The sequence below is a fragment of the Narcine bancroftii genome, chromosome 5 (assembly GCF_036971445.1).
Source record: "Narcine bancroftii isolate sNarBan1 chromosome 5, sNarBan1.hap1, whole genome shotgun sequence".
NCBI classification, from domain to species: domain Eukaryota; kingdom Metazoa; phylum Chordata; class Chondrichthyes; order Torpediniformes; family Narcinidae; genus Narcine; species Narcine bancroftii.
In genome coordinates, this window is record NC_091473.1 from 171,821,075 (window position 1) to 171,840,053 (window position 18,979).

The 18,979-nt window shown below is 38.7% G+C and overlaps 1 long non-coding RNA gene across 1 annotated transcript in view; it reads left to right on the plus strand.

Annotated features, from left to right (window-relative positions):
• Positions 1-12,010, plus strand: part of LOC138764193 (uncharacterized) — a 52,549-nt gene extending 40,539 nt beyond the window's left edge. The window contains exons 6-7 of the long non-coding RNA XR_011358046.1: positions 9,753-10,082; positions 11,008-12,010. This is a non-coding gene — a long non-coding RNA (uncharacterized lncRNA). The remainder of the gene's footprint in view (positions 1-9,752; positions 10,083-11,007) is intronic.
• The last annotated feature ends 6,969 nt before the right edge of the window (positions 12,011-18,979 follow it).

Here is an 18,979-nt window from a genome sequence, read left to right on the forward strand (position 1 = left end):
GTGTCACCAGGTTGTACCACTCCATTAAGTCCCAGAACCTGCCGTATACCATCAGGGGCATGACCGAGGCCTGCTGGGTCTGTGCAGAGTGTAAACCCCATTTCTTCTGCTCACCCCAGGCCCAAGTTGTAAATCCCACTCGGTGGCTTTTGTAGTCCATGCCAAGACTACAGTGAAGTCTTGGCATGGACTTCAAAGGGCCCCTACCTTCCATGAACCGAAACGTCTACTTCCTCACTGTAGTGGATGAATACTCACGCTTCCCTTTCACTATGCCTTGCCCAGACACCTCCACGGCCACAGTCATCAGGGCCCTGGGGCAGATCTTCACCATGTTTGGCTACCCCACTTTCATCCACAGCAACCGAGGGTCTAGTTTCATGAGTGACGAGCTGTGCCAGCACCTGACAGCGAGGGGCATCGCGACCAATTGCATGACGAGTTATAACCCGAGAGACAATGGGCAAGTGGAACACGAAAACAGGGTGGTCTGGAAGGCAATCCTCCTGGCTCTCAAGTTGAAAGGGAGGGCTGTTGAATACTGGCAGGATGCCCTGCCCGAGGCGTTCCATGCCATTCAGTCATTGCTGTGTACGGCTACCAATCAGACCCATCATGAACGTCTGTTCTCATTCCACAGGAAGTTGGCAACTGGAATGTCCCTCCCATCATGGCTCACAGGACCGTTGTAAGCACGTACGGACACACAAAGCCGAAGCCCTGGTCAAGCAGGTCTTCCTCCTACATGCGAACCACAACTGCGCCTATGTTAGGTTCGGCAGTGGCAGGGAGGACACCGTCTCAACCAGGGAGCTGGCACCAGCAGGAGCACCCACCACCCCACGGCATCCTTCAGCCCAGGACGCCGCCGACCAGGCATACATCCCTGTCCCCAGGCAACTATGGGGCGCGCAGGACCTCCTTGACCACCAGGGGCCCGCTTCAGCCCTGGTGGATGAAACTACCCCCCCAACCCATCCAATATGAGTCTCATACGTCGACCCTGGCCCCCTCGGCCACCCAGACGCCTGCCGCCAGGCCCCCCCCCCACTTCCCCTCCGACCAGGGAACCAAGAACCAGTCCTATGACGGTCACAGAGACCCCGGCGGCTGCCGAATCATCTCAATCTGTAAATATTGTATGTTGCATAGTGGGTACGATTCCTTGTTACTCCCCCCCCCTCACCCCACCCGGGACAATTTTAAAGAAGGGGATGAATGTGGTGGTACACCATCAGCCTACTGCAGGGGGCAACCTCTGTACCTGCAGGAGTGTAAGGGGACGGGACAACACCTGGCCAGCTGTCAATCAGTCGGCCTGAATGGATCAAGCCCCACCCAGTCGGGTATTGATCACCCTCCGGGATACAAGCCTGCGCCAGCCTCCCGAAGCCTCACTCAGAGCCAGCCTGGCTCTGTGGAAGTCTTTGAGGATTAAAGCCTTGTCTTTACCTTGTGTGTGTCTGATTCTGGCTAACAGCGCACCACACTCTCTATAAATAGTTGCTGCTTGGGAACCCTGCTCTATAACCAGGGAGGCAGGGCTAATATTTTAGGTCCTAGAGCCCACCAAAATTGGTGACAAGGAGCTGCCCATGAGGTGCCTGGAGCGGCCACTGCACCCCAGTCTATTACAGTAAGCAACAGCGTGTCATGTTTGGTTTTAATGAGCAGAATTTAAAATTGAATTGCTTTATTGTCCATGTGAATTGAGATACAATTAAAAGCCTCCAGGCAAATCAAGTTGTACCACAGGTAGTGCAATAATTACAAATAAACCAAACAACAGTGAGTGTTATAATGGTGCAGGGTATAGAGAAATGTACTAAAACATGATGCAGAGCATAGAGAAAAGCACCATTAGGTTGAATCATCTGTAGAATAGCGCCTGCAGTGTTTTTATGATGTAGGAGAGCCCATGGAGAGAAGAAGGAAGTATGATCGGAGAGAAATTCAGTGCATTCCCAAGACATTGGGGAATAAAGACAGAGGTGATAGGGCTGTGTTTACAACCTTGCCATTTCCTTGTTCCTGTATCAAACGGTGATGCACCAGGACAGGATACTTTCTATTGTACCATCAGAGGGAACTGAAGATACTAGCAGAAAAAAAACACAACACATCTGGTGGAGGTACTTAGAAGGTGAAGCAGCGTCAGTGGCGTGGGGGGGGGGGGGGGTCAAAATGGTCAACATTTTGGGCCAGAGCGCCCTTCAATCAGTGATGAAGTCTTCATCATCAAGCCAATCCTTCCTCGGGTACGAATAAGGAATTCTGGGCCCAAATGTTGACCATTCTTTTACTCCCACTAATGCTGCTCGACCTGTTGAGTTCCTCCCGCAGAATTCTTTTCTTACTTTCCATGATGTGTCTGTAAACGGGAGAAAGAGACCTCGGGTTATCTCAGACTTCTGAGAAAGCAGCCTTTGGGGTGCCTTCTTGGTTGTAACATTGACGTGGTTGGATCAGGGCAGGTTTTTGGTTATGATTACTCCCGATATCCAGAAGCTCTTCGTCATCTCCACCTGATGATACGCAGAGATATGTTTTTATCTCCATTTTGTGAATTCAATGTATCAGCTCTTTTGTTTTGAGGGTAAGGTAGTTGAAACATCCTGCATAGATCCTGAGGCAAGGTTTGCGTCAGCTGGCACATTGCCACAAATGACATTTTACTGCTCTATGTACATAGCAAGAACCATGAATATCTCCATGATTTAAAGCGTGGAACCTTCTACCTTTGATGAAAGTGACTTTTAAGTCATAAGAGGAAGGCCTATTTGGGCTGCGAAGTAGGACTTCCAAAAATGCAAGTGTTCAATACCTTTTCAGAATTTTCCACGGCAACTTAAATGTCCTCTGCACAAAGAAACTGAGGTTCCTCTGCACCTTGGGAGAACTGTGCCACCTCCCATCCCATTACTGTAGAATGTAATCATTCTATGCACAAGCTTCCTAGCAGCTGAAACCATGACCTTTCCAGGGCTACTTCCTGAGGTCAAAAGTGTGAGGAAAGGTGCTACGAAGGCAGGAAACTCACCCCTAAAACTTGCCGTGTCTGAAACAAGTTCGCATTACATAATAGAATCAGTTGGCAGCACTTTTTGAACAGGCCAAGCATACTTTTACAATACATTTTGAGAGCTTTTTGGAGCAGCATAAAGAACAAAGAAACAGTTCTGCATTGTTGTATCAAGCAAAAAAATGTATTACGTCAACCTGGAAATTAGAAGAGAGCCTGAGAATACAGCAAAGGTACATAGAAATGAATAAATGTATATCATTGGAAAAAATAACATATAATTTAAGAAATAACATCACAGTATTCGAACAAATTTGGGAACCATACATGGAACACAACAGAGAAATCCTACTGCGGACCTTCACTGCCTAAAATGACAGAAGGAGAAGAAGACGAAATGAACTGACCCAGTGTGTAAAAGTAGATGACACAATTTTCTTGTTTATTTTCATTGTGTGATGACATTGTTTAATGGGTTTAATGTATCATATATGTTGAACATTGAGTGGGTGGGGAGGGGAGTGAAGGAGGGAGGGAAAGGAGGGGGGACAAAGGGGAGAAAATGACACTGTATATTCAAGAGGGAATTGTTTGTGTGTAATTTGGTCAATATGGTTCATAGTGTGAAAAATTTTTAAAAATTAAAAAAAAAGAAATCATTTACACCCACCAAAATTTCTATCTACAGATTTTTATTTTTAGATTTCATTTGGCAATCGATATAAAGATCAGAAACTCCAGTTTAGAAATACAGCACGGTAACAGGCCATTTTGGCCCACAAGTCTGTGCCGCCCAATTAACCTACACCCCTGGTACATTTCGAACGGTGGGAGGAAACCAGAGCACCCGGGAAAACCCACGCAGACATGGGGAGAACGTACAAACTTCTGACAGTGTGGGATTTGGATCCCGACCCCAATCGCTGGCACTGTGAAGAAGTTGCCCTAACTGCTGCGCCAACGGTGCTGCCCATTGAAACCATTTTGGAAAGGTATGTCCCAACTGGAAACTCATTAATGGGAAATAGATCCCATCAAAAGCATTTGAATGCATTTACTCACATGTGCCACCTCTTAGACTAATTTAATCATAATGAATTGGGAGCACATATTTAAACCCTCTTTGAACTAAAGCTTTTCTTTGAAATAATGGCAAGGTGTTAAAATCCTTCAATTAAGTTTAGGAAAAATGCATCATTATAAATTCATAATCAACTAACCACAAGTCTTATGTGACATGATCATTAATTAGGAATCACCAGTGCATCATTAACCTTGCATAATCTAAGTGGATTCCATATGTTTGTTGTCAGTTTCCTCTTCTAACCTTGGACCATGCAGGGCGAACATTATTTGCGAGCAAAATGCAGGTTGCAGCAGTTAAAACCCCCAGGGAGCTCCTGTCCACAGTACCGCTGCCCTGCTGCCCTTTCCTTCTGAAGATTAGATCTTGTACCAACAGTTAGTGTGTGGGAAAAATAAAATATGTCAATAGCTCCTCTGAGGACTTTGCAAAATGCTATGTGCCCACTCACTGATGCCACATATTTGACACTTGACCTCTCTAAGTATTATTAATTGCTGTCCATTTCTTTCCTAATTGCTTCAAGCAATATTTACCATCATTAGTCAGCCAGCAAGTTTTTATAATAATCATTTGCATGCTAAAATCAGAAATGAAGGATAGAGATCAGAGTTTTGAGTCATCGAGAGTTGTTGCATTCGCCCTACATTAAGCATAGCATTTGCATGACAGTTTAAACTTAATGCTGTCTGCCTCTTAATAACCGGAGCTATGATTAGGCAATATGTAATCCTTTTCAATATTCTGAGGAACTTTTCACTTTTTGTATCTTTGCCAAATTTTCTTTCTGCAAATTGCTCTCAGCCAGATCTAAAGCTTTTTTAAAAGGATTAATAGTTTGATTTTTATCAAGTTATGCCTCAGGATCTTTAATTCTTGCACACACAGAATCAAACTTGTAATCCAACTTTCAAAGCTTTTCTCTAAAAATGCTGCTCATCGTCTCATTGAATTGCAGCACCTTTCGGGACATCGAATCTGAGCCGGGACTCTGCAATTCCTTTCATCACCAACCCACACCACGCATTGTCCCCTACATCCTTGATTTATTAAACATTTTTGCATATTTATTCACTTTTTGACAGAATTATGGATTCTGGATTCAACTTTGCTTCTAATAATGCAATGAAGTCTTCACCACATTTTGGCCTTGAGATTGTGGTGTGCTCTCTAATAGATGCAGTGAAAACATATTGTACATCGTGATAGCAACTCTTTTGGTTATCGAGTTTCAGCCCCAAATCATTTCTGAATGACAATGTCAGTGGATCAGTCGATGATCAACATGGGCTTGGCCATCAGAGAATGTGCACCTTGTGTACAAATAGTGAGGAATAGAGTGGCTAGCACTGGTGACTGGGCAAAAAAGATCAGGGCCATTGAAGGATGGGTGCCATGCAGGAGGTAAGGGGTTGGAAATTGTTGCCACTGGGGAGTCAATAGAATTAGGTAAAGGTGAGAGTTTTAAATTATTGGGGAAATGGAAGTCAAGATGTCAGGTGATGCAAATATTGCATCCATTTGGTTGGGAATGGATTGGATGAGAGATCAATGGGTTGGGGTTGAGTACCAAGGTGGGGTGAACAACGTTGGTCTAATTTCCTCAGCAATGCAGAAATTGCAAAATGGTGGCATACGGCTCAAAGAGCCCAATCAAACTTTGAGAATACCCTCAAACACCCTGGAATTAATGTTATAGTGCTTCAGGAACATAACAATTTCATTCAGTAACTGAACTGTACGCCATGACTCAATCAAATTTGCATGTAAAATAAATCTTCAAACCCATCTTTTATTCATCTAGCTAAGATCAGTGGCGCAAACTTGTTTTGAAAGCTCGATCCAGATTGGTTTACAATGTTGAAATATGCAAAATAAATGCAAATTGCTGTTCACGTGATTTTATAGTTATCCCACGGAGGCAATCAACACCTTCACTCAATGTGGCAAATGAAATGTTCTCCATTGTTTACATAATCAACACTTCTGATGAAACTCTATTTCTAGGGAACAGGGATAAAACTGCCCCTGCTGGGACATTTTCATTTTCAGTGTGAAAGTTTCAATTTTGTTTTGCAAGAAACACAAAAACTGTAGATTTTGAGTCTTGAGCTGGAGGAACTCGGCAGGTCAGTCAGAATCCATGGGTAGAAATGGTTAGTCAATGTTTTGGGTTGGAATCCTTTATCAAGATGGCAGAAATGGTGAAATGTGAGGACCAAGGGAATTTTGTGTCTGGGGAACGGGGAGTAAGAGTAGATGATAGGGAGTGATCTATTGTCTGCTTATTCATTTTTCTCAGAGAGTTTAAAGGTAAAATGGTACGAGCTCAAATTAATTGCTTTTATCATTAATCTATTTTGCAGATTATCCCAATATCGTTAGTCGTATTTCGGGTTTATTTCTAATTTCCCTTTCAGTGTGTGTTTGTTGATCTTTCTGGTGGATTGATTAGAAAAACACGTAGGCTGTTTTGGATGAAAATAGATAAAGGAAACGGAAGTTATGTCATAATCTCCCAAGTTGATGTTACCTTAGCAGGAAATTGGCAGCACCCTTGAGAAATGACACAATCAGCAATTTTTGATACATTAAGCAATTTATCTGTGGGCTCTGTGGATCTCCTGCCAAAGTCATTGCAAAGGATTGGAATAATTAGTGCAGAAATTAAGAGCCTTTTTTTTTAATAGGTTGCATTTTTAATTCCCGCCTCCATCACAATGACTTAATGATTTCTGATGGATAGAGATTAACAAATGAACAAAACATCGTCATCATTCATTAAAATATTGATTTGTTAAATGGTTGTTTCTTCAATAATTTTAATTTGGCAAGCAAGATGGATCTTATTTTAATGAAATTGATCACTTCATCACCTAATGAGCTCTGGTGGTGAAAAAAATAACAGGTTTAGTTAGCTTGCAGAAGCCAAAAAGTAATTAGATTGCCAAAAAGCCAGAACTAAGTGCCAAACCACAGATTGCACAATCATTCTAATTTAGCCAAAGAATTCATTTTATTATTTCAGATCAGTTAATTATCATAGGGAATCAACAGTCTACACCTGTAGTTAGATTTTTTTCCTCGATTTTTTTTTTGCCTGTTTTTTATGTTAAAAAGTGCAAGCTGATTATGTTGTTCTAAGGGAACCAGACTATTTGGAAGCACAGTAAATGGAGAAAACAGCTGTGCATCATGAATACCAATTTGAAGGATTGTTTAACCGTGCAGTATGGAGAAAGAAACTTAAATAATTCTCAAATGCAGAAGAAGAAACAGAAAAAGAAGGATTAGGTTAAGAGAGGGAAAGGTTAAAAAAAATGTAATTCATAATTTTGAAGATCTCCACAAACCATAAATACTGCAGGAATGGGATTTACAGTTCGTACAAGTGGTTCTGTTCAATGTCAGTGCCAAAGATGGTGACATCACACAAAGTTTACTTGGAAAAAAAAATGGCCAAGTCCTTCTGTGGTTAGTTTGATTCAGTCCTATCTCTGCAAATCCAACCATGCCAATACATGCCAATGGTCTTTGAGACTACAATGTTCGACTTGTGAAGCTAATGGCAGAGTGTGGTAGCCTGTATAGCAAAACCTGCTCCTCCACTGTACCCTTTGCTCATCAAAAACTTTTTGCAATGGAAATGCAAGTCCAAAAGGAAGACTAAGGTCAATTCTCTCCTACCCATTTTACAAAGTCAATACATTTAAAATGACACAGAATAAATTTTAGGCAAATTATGTTCAAAGATAATTGTCGAATAATTTGCCTGGTGATCAATTTCTTGTTCATTGCTTCAGAATTTCTAAATTATTATGCTTTAAACTTAATTGAGGCCAAATATTTTAAATTGAAGGGAGAGTAAAAGCAGAACAAATTGCTTTCTGTTGGACATCTTTCACCAGAAAGCTGTTTACATACGCAATATTCAACCTGTTGTGTTTGGCAATGATAAATGTGTCATTTTATTAATCTACTCTTCTGCCTTTGGTATAAAAATAGTCTTAATCTATTGGCCCAATTTCAATTTGCTTTTGACTTTTGGAGTGCGGCACTGCATTGCATCAATATCAGTGGCTGGCAACTTCTTTGACATCTCCATGACAGTCATTCGACTGTGTAATGGAAAGTACTGAGCTGCACATAAAAGCACCTACACTGGAAAAGTTACCAGACCGTCTTGTGCTAGAGGAATAGGGTCTCCATGTATTTTAGTGGAAAAGTATGGCTGGGAGGAGTAATGGTTTTACACATATTTTCTGAATTGTTTGAGTTTATTTTTCTTTCCTTAATTATTATTTTTTGATTTATTAAAAAAGTATTTTTTCTCATTGTTTAACATTGACTAATATATTTTTATTAGTTTTAAATGTTTTGGATTCTTGACAGCTGGCTAAGATAGGTTGGAAGAAACTTATTCTAGTCCAGGTTTTTTCTGCTTTTTATGGGTGGAATTTATCCTGACCTTTTCCTTGTGAGTGATTTATATCGCGGAAAACCTTGTCCTTTTTCAGAACTCGCTTCTGGAAAAATCACTGGGAAACCCATACAGTGTCAGTGCAGAGAGACTCAGGATGACCATGACTTTGCAACAGTACTGTTGCAGGGAGCCATTCATTGGAGCCAAGAATATTTTTGGATGCAATGCAGTGCCGCACTCGAAAAGTCAAAAGCACAAATGATCAACGTTATCCACAATAAAGTTCATTCAAGAGAATAAAATGCATAATAAACTGGAGTTCATCTTCATAAGTTTCTTATTTATTTATTTGTACAGATGAAATACTTGTCCTGCATATGTATTGTTTGTATGTATGTGTGTTATGTCTGGTTGTGTATCTGTCTGCTTTGCACTGAGGACTGGAGAACACTGTTTCATTTGGTTGTTCTTGTACAATCAGATGACAATAAACTTAACTTCATTGGCACATCCAGCAAGATGACCTCTCCACTATAATAATCTTTACTGGTGATTCCAAAAGGGTCTGTGAGTTAGGTTCAACAGTGTTCCCAGCCAGAATTTTGTCTATTGCACAGCTTACGTTTGCCTTTCTTATGTTGTTAGTAGTAAAACCATACTTGTGGGAGGTTTGAGAATTTATTAACTATTCAATCAAATTCCATTTCTTCCCCTTGGCATTAGTTTATTCAGTCATTTTTGTGGCTGATTAGTTCAGATATTCTGTTTCTTTGCAAGTTCTTAAGTACACCAAATTGCCTTAAATGTGGTATAATTATCTGAAATATACTTAAATATATACTTGTGACATCAACTTTGAGTTCAAGTATTGCATTTTAAAAGATTTTCTTTTTAAAAACAAAAACGTGGACCCCAATTTAAAATTCTGGTGACTCGACAGAGTTGCATTTCACTTTGAATGTCTTTCTCCTTTTTATAAAAAAAAACAATTAAGGTTACAAAACAGAAAATTGATCTTACAACTTACTTGACATTTAATTATTTGGAGAAATGTTTTCAGGTTATTTGCTTCACACTGCACTGAAAGAACTGAAATTTAAATGAGGTTAGTGCTTTAATAGTGTTTTATTAATTTGTGATTTGCTCTCTTTGGGAGCCAGCGGTGAATGAATACAAACTGTCTGCAGTAGTTTTCTGTTTACGCTGGATCTTATTAATTACAGAATTGGAAATAAAAGTGGAGTAAAACAAGAACTGCCAATGCTTGAGCAAACAACATGAAGCTGGAAGGATTCAGCAGGTCAGGAAAAATTCAAAGAGAACATTTTGGGTCCAGACTCTTTTTTTGAGTCAGTGCTCACCTGATGAACTTCTCCGATTGGGTGGTATGCACTGCTCATCTGATCTTAAAAAAACTACACAAGCAAACTTGTATCATTTGTGTTTGAATTAAGCTTGATGTTCAATTCTGTAATCGCACCATTCACTCACAGGTCAGCTGTACTGACAGATTTCATTGGATTCCAGGGCTATTCTGTGTAACGCGGACAATGGTAAGAATGCTCTTTGTTATTCCCATTAATTCATGGCATGGTTATGGAAATCTCAGCATCCTGATAGAGAAACAGCAAGCAGAACTCAGTATGTACTGGTAAATCCAGGGAGATATCAGAAAAATAATAAAGAGGAACATAACAGAATAAAATGTGAAGACATCCTTGTAACGTTAAGTGCGGGGAAGCTTAAAAGGCTATTCCATTTTTAAAGATATTTTTATTGAGGTTTACAGTAATACAGAAATTAAACAGGACAATTATGTCAGGAATACAAATTGTTAAAAAAAAGGGAAAAAACCCCTACCACTACAGAACGTGTGGAAAAAAACTGATGTGTGGATATGCTCTTCCATTTCCATTCAGTCCCTCAGCAACAATATTTTCACTTGATTCATAAATCTGCAGGTCTGACTTTTAAATTTAAAACCCAATGAAACAGCTGCAATATTTTCTTCAAACTTATAATTTTAACTTTTGAAATCAGGTGACAATGTACATATATTTTGGAAAATGATTTTTTTTTCCTTAAAAAGTCTTTATAAGCTCATTTTGTGCCCACGGTCATTACAGGGCAATTTAGTGACCAGTGAATGATCCGCACATCTGATTAATTTTTGGTACCCTGCCCCCAATCAAGAAAACATCCTTAGAGGTTACTTGGGTTTAAATAGACCAAAGGCATTTGCACCCATGCTCTCCTGGCTGTAATGGGTAATGCCTCTCCCGACATGACTTTCACCACAGTATTTAATTGGAGAGATGTTATCAAGCTGTGACAGCAGGAAGATGTTTGTTGCTGAGGATGCTGAGATTTCCATAACCATGCCTGTTTGTTGATGATAGAATAAACAAAACTATGTCAGCATTAGGTTTTAACAACATCTGCTAATCTGATTTCTCCTTTTCGATTTTGAATCAATAGCGCAATTATAATTTCAACAAGAACAAGGCTTTTATTGCTGGGTTACATTGCACCAAGCGGACGTGCTAAAGTTGCTTCCATTGATCCATCACTGCTGACACCATGGAGGATCCTTCATCTGGGCTGGGCTCTGGTCAGCAATAAGGTTGCTAAGAATGGAAAGTTGAAAGTAGGTCAGTGTCAGACCTGGAATATTCACAGAAAATGCACCCTCTAGATGATTAGCCTGACAAGGGTCATGGTACCATGATGTCAACCTTGAATAGGGGCTCTATCGATGGCATCCTGGCCGGCTGCATCACACTGTGGCATGATTGCTGCCAAAAAAAATGAATTGGATGTCACATGATCTTAAGAGCAGCAGAGAGGATCACTGGAGTCTCCCTCCTTCATGGAAGTGATCTACTGGGTTCGTTGTCTGAAGAGGGCATACAAAATTATTGAGGACCCCTTCTACCCTGCACATGGCATCCTCCAGCTGCTCCCGTCGGGGAAGAGGTACAGGTGTATCAGAGCCGGCACCACCAGGCTGAACACCATTTCCATGGGCAGTGAGAATGCAAAACAACCAAAGGAAGTGCTCAAGACTCTTGTATGTACAAAACAAAATCTATATTGATTTGTACAGATTAAATACTTGTCCTGCATATCTGTTGTTTGTATATGTGCTATGTCTAGCCATGTGCTTGCATGTTTTGCACTGAAGGTTGGAAAAATGATGTTTTGATGGGTTGTATGTATAATCAGATGGTTAAAGTTCATAAATGAAGACTAGTTATGAAGGCAGAATTTCATGGTCTTAAAGATAGTTTCCTTGGCATTCATCATGTCACATGACAATCAATGGACATACGAGAGAGAGAGAGAGAGAGGAAAGGAAAATAAAACTGTAATATCTGGAAATCTAAAGTAAAGACAGGAGGAAAAGACTTGGTGGTTCAGGAGGCACTGGTGGAAAGAGAAACAGCTAATACTTGAGCCTTGAAACTGAAATGTTAACAGACAGGAGATATTTGCCTTTGACCTGTTTAAATGACAAATCAATACCATTCCAAGAGAGTAGATTCAGGCACATGTGACGCAGCATCAAATCCGTGAGATCACTACCACCTCCCGCCACCCTTGCCTTCACTTCCCCACCAAATCTTTACTATGGCCATGTTCCAATTAATAGCCTGCCTGAAAAATGTTGAAATCACCCAATGAAGCAGAGCTCAAGTTACACTGAAACTGCAATCTGAACTTGCAAGCCCACTACAACTGTATGGCCGAGCTTATTAAAACCATTTTGGTAATGGGTAGTAATATTCTTGGGACTATACAAGGAGTTGAGTATTCATTGAGGTACTCCATTATTTAATAAGTCAAGTCAATATGCTGGGGACAGTTATTACATCTTATTAAAGCTAAATACATTAAAGCAATGTGCTTTGTTCCAGGAAACGTGCATGTATAAACAATTATACTCTGTTATAAAAATACTCAGGTTGTGCTAATTCACATGAAAGATGTTTTTATAGCATCGAGGAAGAAACCTATGCTGGTTTCATTGCACAGCAAACTTTTTTTTTGGATTTATTTCACAAAGGAATCACTGATTGCTTCTATTTGCTGGTAGGTAATGCTTTTTCAGGCATTTGTGGTTAAGTTCTTGAGCAAGCATTACCCACTGGGACAATACTTGGGTGACAGAAAAGGAATTATTTGCTAGAGGCAAAAGAATTTAAAATAAACAGACCATTACTTGTCACAGAAGAAATTGGGAAGCTAAGCAATTTAGTGAGTCTGATTCAGGTGAATTGTTGACACATTTTGGCCTGTTGGCAGAAACCCAGCTGCGATAGCATACTCCACATAAAGAGATATTTACCAGGTGGGACTAGAAAGAATAGATTCAAATGTAGTGTGATGTAGCCTGACAAATGTATATTTACTCATTTCATGTCCTTTTTTACGTGTTATGCCGTAAGAACTGTCCAAACTGGTTTTCTGAAAGGCATTCACAAAATAACTGCTGATTCTGTACGTCGTGTTTTCATTACCAGAAGCAGTGTTTATTTTTCATTGCTTCAATTTCAAAGTCTGGGCAACAGACTCAAAAAAGGAAACCAGAATAATTAAACTGCTCACATTTAATTTTTTTTATGCCACATGGCTAAGTCTAGGTCTCATTTTCTGACCTCACCAGTAAGCTATTCAATTTTGTTAGACCTGAAATTATATGACTATTTTGCAAAAGGGTCCTCTGGAAAAAAAAGCTGCTTTGTGAGATGGTGTAGAGGAGGCTTTGTACTTCTTTTTGTGTATCATTGGAAGGACGATTAGAGCCACACTGAAGTATTTTGGTTTCCAATCTGGTTATGGTTGTCCCTTCCTCTCAGCTGGGCTGGGCCGTCATCAGTATGTCCTTGAAGCAGCATTCAAGCAGATTCGTTAAATCTGAAAAGATCTACTTCCAGTCAGAATATCTGGAGGGGCAGCTGCCTCATTGGAAAATCTCCAATGAATGAAATTGGTCATAAATCCACAACACAATGACGAAACGTCCTGCTTAAAGCCTTGCACTTTTTTTTTGCTACAAATATCATGAAATATTTTGCACTGCTGACATGAAAGCCAGTGTCGAAAATTAATGGGGCAAGTCTACTGAGCTGATCGCGCGCCATTGGTTTCCATCTTCAACTTCCTTCCAACAACTGAGTGTGAATGAAGGCCTCCATCCCGAAATGTTGACTATTCTTTTTTCTCCCACAGATGCCTGCTCAACCCTCTGAGCTCTTCCAGCAGATTTATTTTTGCTCTATATTCCAGTATCTGCAGTCCCCTTGTGTCTTCTTACAACAATACCTTGTTTTCTTAACCAGCTCAGCTTCAGTGCAGTGCACACCTTACCCATGACACTTCCAGTGATGTCTACAGTTGGCGTGGAGCGATGTCTGAGGCTTGGGCCGCGAGGCAGAGAGAAAGAATGTGCCATGCATTGAGTTTTGAACTGGGCGCCTAGCCAATAATGGCCCTGGGTGATTTAAAGGAGCCAATGGCAAGGTGCACACTAATGGGTGGGCAGAGTCCAACCTTGATTGATAGGAGATGTGACTTCCAAATAAGTTTCAGAGAGGGAGGACACGTGATTACCTGCAATCCACAATATTCCAGATAGACTGGGGGGGGCGGGGGGGAGCACGCGTTTCTCTGCAATCCACATATAACAGATGATATGAGCGTCTGCTTTCATCTTGTCTGGTCATGGGGAAGAAATAATTAAAATATAAAGTAAAATTAATTATAAAAATCTGAGAATTAAATCAAGGTTATTAATGTATGAAAGTAAATCTTTGCAGGGGATAATATATTTCAACAGTTGACTCAATAGCAGTTTGCACAAAGAAGATACCTCTCAGGATGTGGCCATCAAGCTGTCCCTCCATCTCTGGCGTTCACATCTAACAACTCAGCATGTTGAATTCCAGTTTGGGTCCCTTCAATAAACTGCAGCAAAGATTGTCCAAAATTCTGTTCTGTTCCTATTGGTTATTTTTGTAAAATTTGCACTTGTTTGTGGTTTTATCATTACTGCCTGATAAATTAGGGAAAATGTCAAGTTTAGCTGAACAGCCAGTGTTATCAGCAGATGGGGGAAATATAGTGGAATGCTTTTACATTTACAATTAACAATATATATATGAGAATATTTGGCATAGGGGCAAGAGAGAAATTTGTCTTAAGGGCAGGAGACACAATTAGTCCAGAGCATAGAAAACATACCAAAATTTAAAGAAAAGTGTTCCAATTAATCTGTATAAATTTGAAGAGGATATGAAGAATAATATCTCCAAGTAATCAATAAATCTGAAATCTTATCAAATTTGCATCCGGAAAAACAATTCAATAGGTTAGGAAATGTTTGACTAGTAGATTGCAAATACAGTTGTATCTTAAAACATAAACTTTTAGATAAGCACAGATCAAAGACTAGATATTCTGATACCCCGAAACATTTCTGTTATCTACAAGACAAAAGCAAGTGGATAGTATTATCCTGTCCTCCTTGTTGAAAGTGAGCAGTGCACTTGATTGGCAGCCTATACACCAATTTAAACATTTATTCCATTGGACGGGGATTATGGGGGAGTTATTGAAATCATCACCCCACCACATGACTTTAATGACAAATAGGGATAAAAATGAAACATTGTCCTCGAATTAGACTGATGTCGACCTGATTATTTCATGGCATCTCAAAAAAAAAATTGTGGTTCATCCACTGAACAAGGTGGCATGGTTGGCGTAACATTTAGAGCAACACCTTAACAGCACCAGCGATCAAGACCAGTCCGAGGTTCAAATCCCACACTGTCTGTAAGGAGCTCGTACGCTCTCCCCGTGTCTGCTCCGGTTTTCTCCCACCGTTCAAAAATGTACCGGGGTGTAGGTTAATTGGTGGAAAATAGGGGAGCATGGGCTGAAATGGCCTGTTATCATGCTGTAAATTAAAACAGGATATGTAAATTTTGGTAGGTGAGAAAATCAAAGCAAATTTCAACTGAATTTTCTTTTTTTAATTATTTTTTATTTTTCACACTATAAACCATACTGACCAAAATACATACATTTTTCTCTTGAATATATAGTGTCATTTTCTCCCCTTTTTCCCCCTCCCTTCCCTCCCTCCCTCTCCCCCTTCCCATTTATTCAAAGTTTAATCTATAAGATACATTAAACCCGTTAAACAATGTCGTCACTTAATAAAAATAAACAAGAAATTTTTGTCTTTTACTTTTATATATACTGAGTCAGTTCATTTCATTGTCTTCTCCTTCTGTCATTTTAGGTGGTGGAGGTCCGTGGTAGGATTTCTCTATTGTATTTCATGTATGGTTCCCATATTTGTTCAAATATTGTGATGTTATTTCTTAAATTATGTTATTTTTTCTCATGGAATACATTTATTTATTTCTATGTACCATTGTTGTATTCTCAAGTTGTCTTCTAATTTCCAGGTTGACATAATACATTTTTTTGCTACAGCTAGGGCTATCATAATAAATCTTTTTTGTGCTCCAACCAAATCAAGTCCAAATTCTTTATTTCTTATATACTTAGAAGGAAGATCTCTGGGTTTTTTGGTATATTGCTTTTTGTGATTTTATTTAATATCTGGTTTAGATCTTCCCAAAATTTTTTCACTTTCTCACATGTCCAAATTGCATGTATTGTTGTTCCCGTTTCCTTTTTACAGCGAAAACATCTATCTGATACTGTTGGGTCCCATTTATTTAACTTTTGGGGTGTGATGTATAGCCTGTGTAACCAATTATATTGTATCATGCGTAACCTCGTGTTTATTGTATTTCTCATAGTTCCGGAGCATAGCTTTTCCCATGTTTCATTCTTTATCTTTATGTTTAGATCTTGTTCCCATTTTTGTTTAGGTTTACAGTTTGTTTCCTCATTCGCCTTTTCTTGCAGTTTGATGTACATGTTTGTTATAAATTTTTAAATTATCATTGTGTCTGTAATCACATATTCAAAATTGCTTCCTTCTGGTAACCCCAGACTGTTTCCCAATTTGTCCTTCAAGTAAGTTTTCAGTTGGTGGTATGCAAACCTTGTATCGTGAGATATTATATTTGTCCTTCATTTGTTCAAAAGATAATAATTTATTTCCCGAAAAACAATTTTCTATTCTTTTGATCCCTTTTCTCTCCCATTCTCTGAAGGGAAGGTCATTTATTGTGAAAGGGATTAGTTGATTTTGTGTCAATAATAATTTTGGTAGTTGATAATTTATTTTATTCCATTCTACGTGAATCTTCTTCCAAATGTTGAGCAGATGGTGGAATACTGGTGAATTCCTACGTTGCATCAATTTTTCATCCCACTTATATAGTATATGTTCAGGTATCTTCTCCCCTATTTTATCTAGCTCTAATCTGGTCCAATCTGGTTTTTCCCTTGTTTGATAAAAATCTGATAGGTATCTTAATTGTGCTGCTCTATAATAATTCTTAAAGTTTGGTAGTTGTAAGCTTCCTTGTTTGTAGCATTCTGTTAATTTATCTAGTGCTATCCTCGGTTTCCCCCCCTTTCCATAAGAATTTCCTGATTATTTTCTTGAGCTCCTTGAAGAATTTCTCTGTTAGGTGAATTGGTAATGATTGAAATAGGTATTGTATCCTTGGGAAGATGTTCATTTTAATACAGTTTATCCTTCCTATCAGTGTTAGTGGTAAGTCTTTCCAGTGCTCTAAGTCGTCATGTAACTTTTTTCATTAATGGCTAATAATTTAGTTTATATAGATGGCTGAGATTATTATTTAGTTGTACACCTAGGTATCGAATTGCTTGTGTTTGCCATCTAAATGGTGATTCTTTCTTAAACTTTGTGAAATCCGCATTATTCATTGGCATTGCTTCACTTTTATTTGCGTTGATCTTGTATCCCGATACTTCTCCATATTCCTTCAATTTCTTATGTAATTCTTTTATTGATATTTCTGGTTCTGTTAAGTATATTATAACATCATCTGCAAATAGACTGATTTTATATTCCTTCTCTTTTATTTTTATCCCTCGTATTTTGTTTTCTGTTGTTATCAGTTCTGCTAGTGGTTCTATAGCTAATGCAAACAGTGAGGGAGATAATGGACATCCCTGCCTTGTTGATCTGCTTAATTTAAATTGGTTTAATATATTTCCATTTACTGTCACTTTCGCCAATGGTCCCTTATATAATGCTTTAATCCAATTAATATATTTGTCTGGTAGGTTGAATTTTTGTATTACTTTGAATAAATAATTCCATTCTACTCTGTCAAAAACTTTCTCTGCGTCTAAAGCAACCGCTACTGTTGGAGTTTTGTTTCCTTGTACTGCATGGATTAAGTTAATGAATTTACAGATATTTATCCGTTGTTTGTCTTTTTTTAATAAATCCTGTTGGTCTAGTTTTACTATTTTTGGTACACAGTCGGCCAATCTGTTTGCTAATAGTTTAGCTATTATCTTATAATCTGTGTTAAGTAGAGATATTGGTCTATACGATTCTGGTGTTAGTGGATCTTTCCCCATCTTTGGTATTACTGTAATTATTGCTGTTTTGTATGAATCTGGTATGCTTTGTGTTTTATCAATCTGGTTCATTACTTCCAGGAGAGGAGGAATTAATAAGTCTTTAAATGTTTTATAGAATTCTATTGGGAGTCCATCCTCTCCCGATGTTTTATTGTTCGGTAATTTTTTTAATATCTCCTGTATTTCTTCTATTTCAAATGGTTTTATTAATTTATTTTGCTCTTCTGTTTGTAATTTCGGTAGTTCAATTTTAGTTAGAAAATCATCTACTTTGTCTTCTTTCCCTTCATTTTCAGTTTGATATAGTTGTTCGTAGAATTCCCTGAAGTTTTCATTGATCTCCGTTGGGTTATATGTAATTTGTTTGTCCTTTTTCCTTGATGCCAATACCGTTCTTTTAGTTTGTTCTGTCTTAAGCTGCCACGTTAGTATTTTGTGCATTTTTCTCCTAGCTCATAATATTTCTGTTTTGACTTCATTATGTTCTTCTCCACCTTATATGTTTGTAGTGTTTCATATTTTATTTTCTTGTCTGTCAATTCTCTTCTTTTAGTTGTATCTTCCTTTATTGCTAATTATTTTTCTGTATTTGTTATTTCCCTTTCCAACTGTTCTATTTCTCGATTGTAGTCCTTCTTCATCTTAGTTACATAACTTATTATCTGTCCTCTGATGAATGCTTTCATTGCGTCCCATATTATAAATTTATTTTTCACTGATTCCGTATTTATTTCAAAGTACATTTTAATTTGGTGCTCAATGAATTCTCCAAAATCCTGTCTTTTAAGTAGCATGGAGTTTAATCTCCATCTATACATTCTTGGTGGGATGTCCTCCAGCTCTATTGCCAGTAACATGGGTGAGTGATCTGATAACAATCTAGCTTTATATTCCATTT